The sequence below is a fragment of the Quercus lobata genome, chromosome 2 (genome assembly GCF_001633185.2).
Source record: "Quercus lobata isolate SW786 chromosome 2, ValleyOak3.0 Primary Assembly, whole genome shotgun sequence".
Lineage (NCBI taxonomy): Eukaryota > Viridiplantae > Streptophyta > Magnoliopsida > Fagales > Fagaceae > Quercus > Quercus lobata.
This window is the reverse complement of record NC_044905.1, coordinates 4970581-4981657: the sequence shown is the minus strand read 5'-3', so window position 1 is coordinate 4981657 and position 11077 is coordinate 4970581. Positions and strand designations below refer to the sequence as shown.

Genomic DNA, 11077 nt, shown 5'->3' with positions numbered 1-11077 from the left:
ATTTGGTGTTTATTACAATATTTTTTATTTTTACTTTTTTTTCTTCTCATATTATTTTATATAAATTTCTTATTATTCTCTTTCACATTCTCTCTTGAAAAACTGGTTATTCTCTTTCTCTTGATTTTTTATTTTTTCTTACAACTCTACTTTATATTGATGAATCAATGTGATTTTTAAAACTCTATTTTGGATTCATATGTTTTGGTGTTGTATTTTTTAGTGTCCTATCATAAGTAGTCTCTCTCTTTCTCTACAATAAAATTTAGAGAATAAATTATACACATTCAGTGTAAGTTTGATATGGGTTTTCATTGTTATGATAGTCTCTTTTAAAAGAATGAATAATTATTTAAATAAAAATTATACACACATACATATGTATATATTTATTTATTTTGCTTAAATGTATAATCAACCTCACACTATTCATTTAAAAAGTAACAACATTAAAACAAATGAATAACCACCCTAAATATTACATTTGTATATTCATAACCTTTATGTTTAGAAAAACTTTCAATTCAATTTAGTCATATCAAAGTGGACTGAAATGCTCATTAACATGGTTTAACAAAAGTGTAGTAATAATAAATGCTCAAGATTTTAGATATTATGAGTTTGAGATTTTTTTATTATTAATAAATTTGGATTTAGATTATGGTGATTTCAACCCAAATATGTCTTAAAATAGATTGAAGTGGACCAAAATGAAATGAAGTGATCTAAATGGACCGAATTGGACAAAATGGAGAGAATAGGACCGGATGGACCAAATAGGACCGAAGTAGACAGAATAGACCGAATGGGACCAAATTGGATGGAATAGGACCGAAGTGGATAGACTGGACAGATAGGGCCAAAGTGGACTGAACAGAACCAAAGTGAACTGAATGGCCTGAATAGGACTGAAATGGATCAAAGTGGACTGAATAGGACCAATTTGAACTAAATAGGACCAAATAGAAACAAAGTAGACATAATGGACCGAATGGACTGAATAGGACCAAATTAGACCAAAGAGGACAGAATGGACTGAATAGAAGCAATGTGGATTGAATAAGACTTTTGAATATTTATCATTTTTATTGCATTTTTAGGGCTCATATTTCTAATTTCTAATGTCTATTTTAGTATTTTTCTTTGTATTTTTTAACTCAAAACTAAAGAGTTTAGCCCAAATATAATAAAATCTCATACTTTTCAACCCAAAAATGAAGGGAAAAAAAAAAAGAATTTTTGAGCTAAACTTGAAAATAAAACCTACAAAAAGAATTAATTTAAGACCCAATTAGTCTAAAATGGATTGAAGGGGGATCGAAATTGACCGAGTGAACCAAGTTAGACCGAATAGAAATTGTTTAATTTTTAGAGAGAACAAATTATCTTCAAAAATGTTAGGACATATGTGTTTCACATGTTAAGAACATATGTCATGATTTTACGTAATTGGCTTATCATTTGACAAAACGCACTTTACTTGTATTTAGGTAGATTTAGGATGTGTTTAAATACTTCAAGAATTCATGTTTCAAGATCAAGTATTAAAGCCTTCAAGTCTGTCCAAGAAAACAAGTTCATAGTGCAAAATCATTAAAGCTCGACAGCTGGCTCGATAGCTGTATCTATCGAGCTTAAGAAAGCTATTCTACATTCAATGTGCTCGACAGCTTCTCGACACCTTCTATCTGTCGAGGTTTAAGATTTTCAGAATTCAAATTTGATTTTCTTGGGATCCGTGAATTTGTCTTTGGGCTTTCTTTTCTCCTAACCCTAGACATATAAAAGGATTGTTTTAAGGGCAGTCAAATAGATCACAAGTTGCACAAGTTTTGAGCAAACTCTGTTCAAGAAAATTGTGACCAAAGACGAAGTTCTTGCCCTAGTTCATCTCTTTCTCTTGAAGAAGTTGCTGTGTATGTGCACCGTAAGGTTTTGTGACCAAGCATCTTCTTGATCTTCATCTTGTGGATGAACTGAAGAACTTTGCAACCAATAACCTTCTTAGTTGGTGATTGAAGTCGCGTACTGAGATTCGCGCAATTGGTTAGTCACATATTTAGGAGTCGTGCATCGAAAGGGGAACTGTCACTACAGAACAAGTCCAATTGGGTATTGGGGTAAGGGTTCAACTGTAGGTTGGTAAGGTACTTGAGATTCCTTTACTTGTAACCGCTTGTTGTGATAATAGTGGAGTTTCGAGAGTGATGACCTGAAAATCACCCGGTGGGGTTTTTGCCGTTAGGTTTTTCCCATTCGTAAATAAATCACCGTGTTATTTATTTTCTGCTGCATAATTAGTTTATTGGTGATTTGTTTGTGCTATCACACATTTGCATGATAAATTGATTAATTAATAACTTGACTAATTAATTAATTAATTTCTATCACAATGGGTCATTTAGTTTGTGGCCTATCAAAAAAATTTTAGAGAAAAAATTTTACCTTATATTACAATACAATATAATTATTTATTCTCATGCATTGTGTGGGTCTGCTATTAGTTTCTATTAAAAAGTGAGTCTTTACAAAAACTTTTTTTTTTTTTTTACTAAAATAAGTAGATATATATTAAAACAAAAAGGACTAAACACAAAATAAAAATTAAACAGCAGAGTCGAGCACAATGACCTTGAGCACAGAATTAGGGAGGCTTAATGGCAAAAAAAACAACCAAAAATTGAGTGAGAAATAAAAACCCCAACTAGCCAAATTATGGGCTGCCTGATTCCCAATTATTTGGACCCAGCTGAAGTTGCACATGAATGAAGGATTGTGCCTTAACATGAATTGGATGTCCTCAGCAATCTCCTTATTCACATGATTTCCCAACAACTGGGTTGGTGGTTCTACCATTAGTTTGATGAGGTCCATACTAGCTGTAGCCATGAAAATCTCTTTAGTCCACAAGAAGTACCACCCTAACAAGTCTTTTTAGCAACTATACAATTCTTAAATAAACGAGCTTCAGTTTCTAGTTCTAGTCTTCTAGACCACAAAGGGAACACATGTCTTCTTCTTCAATCTTTAATCTTGAGGCCAAATCTATGTTTTAGAGGAAGTGCTCCTACTGCAATTCTCCATAGTTGGACCTTCAGTCTTTTAAGAATTCTACTCTTCCAGTGCCTTTTCTAGTATGGACCTCGTCAAGAATTCTACTACTATGCACCAAAATTAAATCTTTGAGAGTTGAAATCTAATAAGTAGATATAATGAAAAGGTACAAGTTTTGTCACCAATCCATGCTCTCCTGTCTAAACTCTGAGTTCTTGTGATAGGGATACTCTTAATGGCTGTAACAGATTCTGCATCAAATAACTGGACCAATTTATGCACATCCCAACTCCCAAAATGTTGGTGAAGCAGGTTAGCCACCATCAAAGGTTAAAGCTCAATGCCTTCAAACTTGGGCTTAGTTTTAAAACCATCCACAGATGGAATCTATCTATGGGTCCTTTCAAACCACAATGTCTACTGATCTACTCCATTCTCCACTAGGTAACACACCAAAAAAAAAAAAAAAAAATTATGGGTTTTTTGCAACTTTCATTCCCCACCCCCCCACCCCCCCCCAACACCTAGGAAATATACTGAGCTCTTTCCTTTCCAAAGCATGATTAGACAACTTCATTGTTACAAGATACTGCTTCCTTCTGTTCTATATTGTTAATTCTATCTAGATTCATCTTATATTTTTCCTTTAATTTTGTTTAAAGTTTTAAAAAAATATCATTTAATACATTGTCTTTTACATAAAATGGTATAGGTTTTTTAAACTGTTGTACTTAATTTGAATAGAGATAAAACTAGTAAAAACTTAGTATTAAAAGTTTAAATTTCAAACACTCCAATAAAAGACCAAAAAGTCTAGGGACACAAACTATACGACATACTTTGCCACAACTTGCATATGTGTCAAATTTTAATTGAATTTACATTACACCAGGTACCAATGGCAATGCTATGCGTAGAAGTGATGTAGTCCAATCACAAATTGACAAATATACAAGTTGTAGTAAAGTGTGTGGTGAAGTTTGTGTCCATTGAAGAACTCATAAAAGATTAATAATATGAGACCAAAAGTACAAAATCATTACCTTAAGCCACAAGTTTGTTGACCTCTTGAATCCTGTACAAAAAACAATTGTATCAAATGGACGTAACTTGCCGTTCTTAAATAATATGTCATTGCCTCTTACGTTTAGTATCGGCAAGACCTACATTACATGTGGATCAATCAAAGACAGGCATTCAAAGAAAAACAAATAGGAGCTTAAAAGATACATTAAATTATATTATACTACATGATTTACACATGAATGTGACTCATATACTTGGTTTCTGAGGCTCTAATCTTTGGTCTTCTAAACTTTTACCATTTAAGACAATAAAGCCAGCTCATTGGTCTTCATGGACCAAGTTAACAAAGTAGTTAAACAACTGGTATGTTTGACCAATAGACAAGCACCAAACTTATATAAAGATTACACTTCTAATAACTTTTTATTTTACTTAAAATGAGGGTTAAGAGGATTTGACCTCTGGATTTTAATTTAATAGATAATGACAGAATGAAAATAGACTGGATCTATTGAAAACTTTCTAATAACTTGAACTTTGTTAAAAGCTTAAACTCAATGCAGGTTCATGTACTTGTAAAACAAGTAAAATAAACGAAATCCTATTTATAAACTTAGTGTAGATCAAATTTGACTCGGATACCAACCACAATTTTAAGTTCTAACAGTTAATTAATATGAGTTTTTAATTATTTGAACCATTCTCTCCCTCAAAAACACTTTACCTGAATTTCTCCTGACTTGATCTTTTTATAGGCACCTACATCAATAAACCGGATACTTGCCATACTGAACCTTCATATAGAAAGGACCCTCTGTACGTTTTCTTATCCCATACTTGGTTAGGTCCCCATAAACCAGCTTGCTAAGCATGACCATCAAGGAGTCCACCAAGCTAAGCTTAAAATACTTCAACATAATTTTGGCCAAGTCCACCATCTATAGTGAGATCAAATGAACCTGCATATATAATCCAATAATTGGTATTTGTCAATGATGAATGGATATATAATAATAAGGGTAACCTTTAGGCACAATTCATGTATCTTGGTTTCCTAATTAAATTTAACCCTATAACTAAGTTTTTGTCTTAATAACAATGACCCGTGAAAGAAAAATTCAGTCTAAGTTAGATGTGATTAATTTCATACCTGGCTTTGAACGATAATAGAAGTTTTGGCACCAGGATTTGCAAGGTCTAGAGCAATTTCAATGCCAGAATTCCCAGACCCAACAACCAAAACATTCTTGTTATGTAACTCCTTCCCTGATTTAAACTTCAGGGAAAGTATTTAATCCTTCAACCTCTGGAGTATAAGGATTGGTTGTTTCCCCAGTGGCCACTATTAAAAACTTTGCACAATATATCTCAACCTCACCTGAACTTGCATTCCTAACCTTCACAAGCCATTTCTTGGAAGCCTCACTGTACTCAGCAGACTCCACAGTTCTTTGGTACATAGGACTAATGTTGAAATGGGAGACAGAGGGTCCGTTTGGGATCCTCTTATTTTACTGAAACTACAAACTTTTTGTTGAAAGTACGGTAGATAAAGGTAAAAATTAGCTGAAATAGTATAGTAGGACCCATGAATAGTACCAAAAAGTGCAATGAAACTCATAAATAGTAGCAAAAATAATCTTTGCCAAATGGACACATAGTCAACTAAGTATTGTATGAACAACTTTTTGGGCATGTATGTGGGATAAGAGAAAGGGAAAGACATGTGAGGGAGTTCACAAAATTGCTTTCCAAGGTGAAGGTGAAGACGGTCATAGGAATATTTCTTCCATAGAGAAGCAATACAGTCTTCCCTCTCAAGGATTATGTATGGGATTGATAGCTGGCTTAGGCAATTAAGCAGCTGTGGCAAGCCCAGAGGTGCCTGATCCAACTATTATTGCTACTTGTTCCTGCGCACGTGCGCACGCGCACACACACACACATATATATATATATATATACATATATTTTGAACCACTGGTGGCTTAGTTTGCTTTTCTTTTTCTTTTTTTTTTGTTATTACAAAGAAGTAAGTAAAGAGAGCCAAGCAAAGGCTTTAGATAATTCATGGAAAAAAAAAATAAGAAGAAGAAGAAGCAAAGGCTTAGATATTATGGAATGGGGTTGCCCTTTTATATCCACATGGACCACATATGGTTATGGCTCATTCATTTCATTGGTTTAAAAGGAACTTAACTGGATTTGGTGGACCAAGTGCTTGGTATGGTTTATTAATCAGTTGATTTTACCCAATATTTTCAAATCTATTTTTTTATTTTTGTTCGTTTTGTGTGTTATAGATATCATAGGTCTTGAATCTAATAAGTTCCCACCGCATTAGTTGTTCTTTACTATTAGGTAGGTTGTAAATGAATTCATTTATTTATAAACCGCTGAAGTTTAGATCAAGAAAATGCTTTATTATATTTGTTTATTTAGCAAATAAGTCAAGCTCAAGCTTAAGTTTAGATTCGAATATTAAACAAGTCAAACTCAAACATATTAATGTACTCATAAACTCTTAATGTGATGGCCACTGTACTTGTGGGGTGTGGGGAGTAAGAGTCAGGGTTCAAGTTTCCAAGAGGGAGCTTCACACACATATACACTTAGATTATGTTAGAGTATTATTTTTTTCTTGTATATAAAAAAAATGTATTCATAAACAAGCCCGTGAAGATAAAACTCAATTGAAGTAAATATAATATTATATGTTTATATATATACTTGTTTAAAACTTTGCTTATATAGACTTAGGATTGGGTTGAGTAAGTTTGTAAATAAAGCTTATACGATATTAAATAATTATTTTATAATTCATTTATAATTTACATAGTTCATTCGTAATAAAAACTATATATAATTTGCTACAATATTGATCTGGTGAATCTAATTTTATGAATTCATAAACAAAACCATTCTATCTAATAAAGTCAATTAAAATAATTTCAATTATAATTATGTTATTAATTATTAATTATTACCATACATTTGTGAAAGGGTAAAAACTTTTAATCATATTTTTACTATATATGGGAAAAGTATAAGTTATAAGTAGCTCATGAACAAACTTGACAAGAAAATAAACCAAGCTAGCTTGAACATATAACATTATAACCTTCCTATAAAAAATAAAAAATAAAAAATAAAAAAATTATAACCTTATTTGGTGATGAGCACAAACTCAACTTATGTTCAAAATAAAATTAAATTAAACAATTTGAAACTTTCAATATTCAGCTCAACTCAACTTGCTTATAGCACCACTATCATACCAAGATACAAAGGTAATTCTTTTTTGTATAAGTAGGATTTTTTATTTCAAATTTCTTATTCAACCAAAATAAATTTTACTGGTAACTCCAACTCACTATTTAAATCTCGTTTATTTTATTTTATTTTATTTTTATGAACAAAAAAGGGTCTCACACTTGTGATCATTGACCCGACCCACTTAAACCCACTATTGATGGCGTGGGGCACCCCTAGGCATGTTAGGGCTATTTGCATTCTGGCACAGCATTTTTGTGAAGCGCACAACTCAAACTCGGCAACTCCTGAACTTATAGGTATGACCAAGTTTGGTACTCCTACCAACGCACCACCCCAAGGAGCTATTTAAATATATTTCCTTTTGACTCTTTGAGCAAAATGGAAGCCAAGGTTAGGGAGGGGAAAAGGGGGAAAGGGAAGAGGAGAGAAAAAGAGAGAAGAGAGGAGGGAGGGGAAAAACCGTTGAGGTTTGGGTGGAACACACAGAACTGGACCTGGGTCTTGTTGTTTTAGTCTTTCATTTAGATCCTATAATGATTCACGAAACCATGTGCCTCGCCTGAGATGCCAAAGTTGGGTCAGCATAAATGCATGTGGGTCTCGCCCAATGTCATATGTAAATCCAATCTACATGTTCTTATCTTTCATTTTGGGCCAAAAACTATGAGCCCAATTCTATAAACCTAGACCTTAAGTTAAGGTGTTCCCCTCATTCTGTTCTCTTGACTTCTCTCTTTTTCAATCACTCACAAGTCTACAACTTTAACAACATAGCCAAGATTGACGTGGTGTTTTTAGCCTCACAGTGCCATTTTGTGATTCTATTATTTTGGAACCAAACTACCGAAGCAGTAGTAAAAAATGACAAGCTTATGCATATCAATAATTTTTTTTGTTTTGTTTTTTTTGTTAATGCATGACATGCCCAGTAGCAGTGCTGAGGTCAATGTTATTGTTCTTGAAGTTTGTTGTACTGCTTGACAAATAGTATATGAGCCAAACATGTACGGTTTTTTTAATATTTCCTTTTTAACCTTTTCTTCTGAATGAATATGTTCATCAATTCAGAAGGAAAGAGACAGCCTAAAGAGGGACCTCAACATTTGCACCAGCAAATAAAAACACCCACGGAGGGAGAGAGGAGATGTACATCTATAGTTCTTTACTCAGTACAAGAGCCAGCCCAAGATTCAATTTTGTGGGCAACAATATAGCATCTCTTAGGTTACAAACAAAAAATCCTAAAGGGATGAGAACAAATATAGAGAAAATATTCAGAGTGCCGGCAAAACGTATGATAATTTCACAATATTTTCAAATTAATCTACCATCTAACGGGCCATTCAAATAAACTTAAACTGCATATGATGGTGCATTTCTGATGAGATAGACTAAAATTCGGGAACGTTACAAAATGTTAGTGAATTTTTATTGTGTTCCTAGCTTTACTGAATATAAACACTTGAAATCTAATTTCTCCTGATTCTTTTGAGGATTGGTTGTTTATGCCTTTATGGCATCAATCACCAAGGGTCCATCACCTTGAAAGATTACAAATTAGGACTCGAGGTACACAGGAGTTAACTACAAGATGGGTATATTATGTGATGACTTGCAGTATTTTTGTTGTTGCAGTTTGAAAAGGAATTTTTGATTTTTTGTAATTAATTATCCATCCAAATTAGTTTGGTATTTCTCAGCTTTGCCAAATCCGAAAGTTGTTTTCTACACATTCTGTACATAATCAAACTGTAACTAACATTTTTAAATTTTATATAAATGTAATATAGTACACGCTCTGGTACAGTTTTTTTTAAAAAAAATAAGCTGCTGAAGTTTCATAAAAGCTTGATGATTGATGCCAGAGATTGAAGTTTCATTTAAAGATGTTGTTTATAATTTAAGCAACTTACGTATGATCCTTTGAGAGAGACTTTTTTTTTTTTTTAAGAAGAAGGCTGTAGATTTTACTAAGATAACTCAGCCCTCTAGCATGTCTAGCTATCACAATCATTAATGTAAATATGATTTAACAATTCTAAATACATTATAGAATGATCATATTGTTTAGAGTAGACTTCTTCTCTATTGTTCCTCTTTGTTTATTCTAAAGTTCTTGAAAAAAGTCCTTTTCAGTTTTCACTTGCTTTGCATCACTTTCTAATTCTCACAATACTCATGCTTAACCAAAGCAACAAACAAAACTAGATTATATCACAACAATAACCTATTTTATTATTCTCTCTCTCTCTTTTCCCTTTTTTGAGACATTATGTAATGGACTTGATATCATTGGCTATGTTTTGGACATCGGCACTAGCTCCATATAACCCTCTTCTAGATAGTCCAACACAGTATAAGCCATTCTTTCCCTTCCAATGGTTAGGATAAGCAGGTTTTGCAAGTCCATCCTCATTCAAAAGATATTCATCCCCCTGCTTATAACAATAAAATTGTTAATTGAGAACCATTCTTTTTAAATAAATAAAAAAAAAATAGTTCCAGTATGGTATCTATTTGGTACAAGTTAAATTTTTTTAGTGTTATTTTTAAAAGTGGAATTCTTGTGAAGTTTGTGTTAATAAGTGAAATTTGAATAAGATATTAGATATATCTAAGGGGGAAAAAGAAACTTTATATGTTGTATTTAACAAGGAAAATAAACCAAATTAAATCACATTTTTCACCATACCAAATGAGAAATTATTAACACATCTAGAAGGACTATGTCACACTTGCCTAATGGTCCTCCGTACCAGTAAAATAGATCCACCAAATTAATCTTAAATAATTGAGTCAACTCCTAATTTCCTAAACCAAATAAACCCCAATTTATGTTACTATCATTTACGATTATGTTTATGTTTATATTTGCCTTAGGTATAAAAACATTTGATTGATGGTTTCTCTTGAGTCCTCAGTAGTCAGTCCTCCTACCAAAAACACAATACAGAGTATTTTAGATTAGCGTACATTTTTTACCTTTAAGTTTTGGATTTGTTTTTACTTTGAACATTTATGTTTCAAAATTTTCATTTTAACCTTTCATGTTTGATTTTCTTTTCATATCCATTTACATTTCAAAATTTTCATTTTGACCATTCATATTAAATTCAATTTTCAATTTAGCCCTTCATGTTAGATTCAATTTTCTATTTGACTCTTCATAGAAATGAAAATTTTGAAAGGTAAAGAGCCAAACAAAAAACTTAATCAAACATGCATGGCCAAAATGAAAATTTTGAAACCTAAAAGGTCAAAATGAAAATAATCTTAAACTTTAAGGACCAAAAATGTACTTTAGTCAATATTTTAAAAAGATTGGAGAATTTATTTCCTTCACTAAAATATTCTTTATTATATTTTTTTTCCTAGACAAAATTGGACAACTTCATCACCTACTATTACAGTAGGATATTTCCTAGTTCCATGTTATTGTTGCTGTTTAGAAAATTCAAATTTTAAAAAATATCGTTTATGTATTTTTCTTTCAAATAAATAGGTCTAAGCTTTCAAAATTACACTTTAATTTAAACTGAAATAAAACAAGTAAAAATCAGGATATTACCTTTCAAATAAAAGTAAATAATAAATTAGAAATAATATTATATTTTAAAAAATCTCAAAATAAAATAAAGGGCTAACACAAAGAGTACTCTGTCAAATACCTTAAGCCACAAGTTTGTCGACCTCTTAAATCCGGTACCAAAAATAATGGTGT

At 32.0% G+C, this 11077-nt stretch overlaps 1 pseudogene; it reads right to left on the bottom strand.

Annotated features, from left to right (window-relative positions):
• Positions 1–420: 420 nt before the first annotated feature.
• Positions 421–6686, bottom strand: LOC115957893 (annotated as a pseudogene).
• Positions 6687–11077: the final 4391 nt, after the last annotated feature.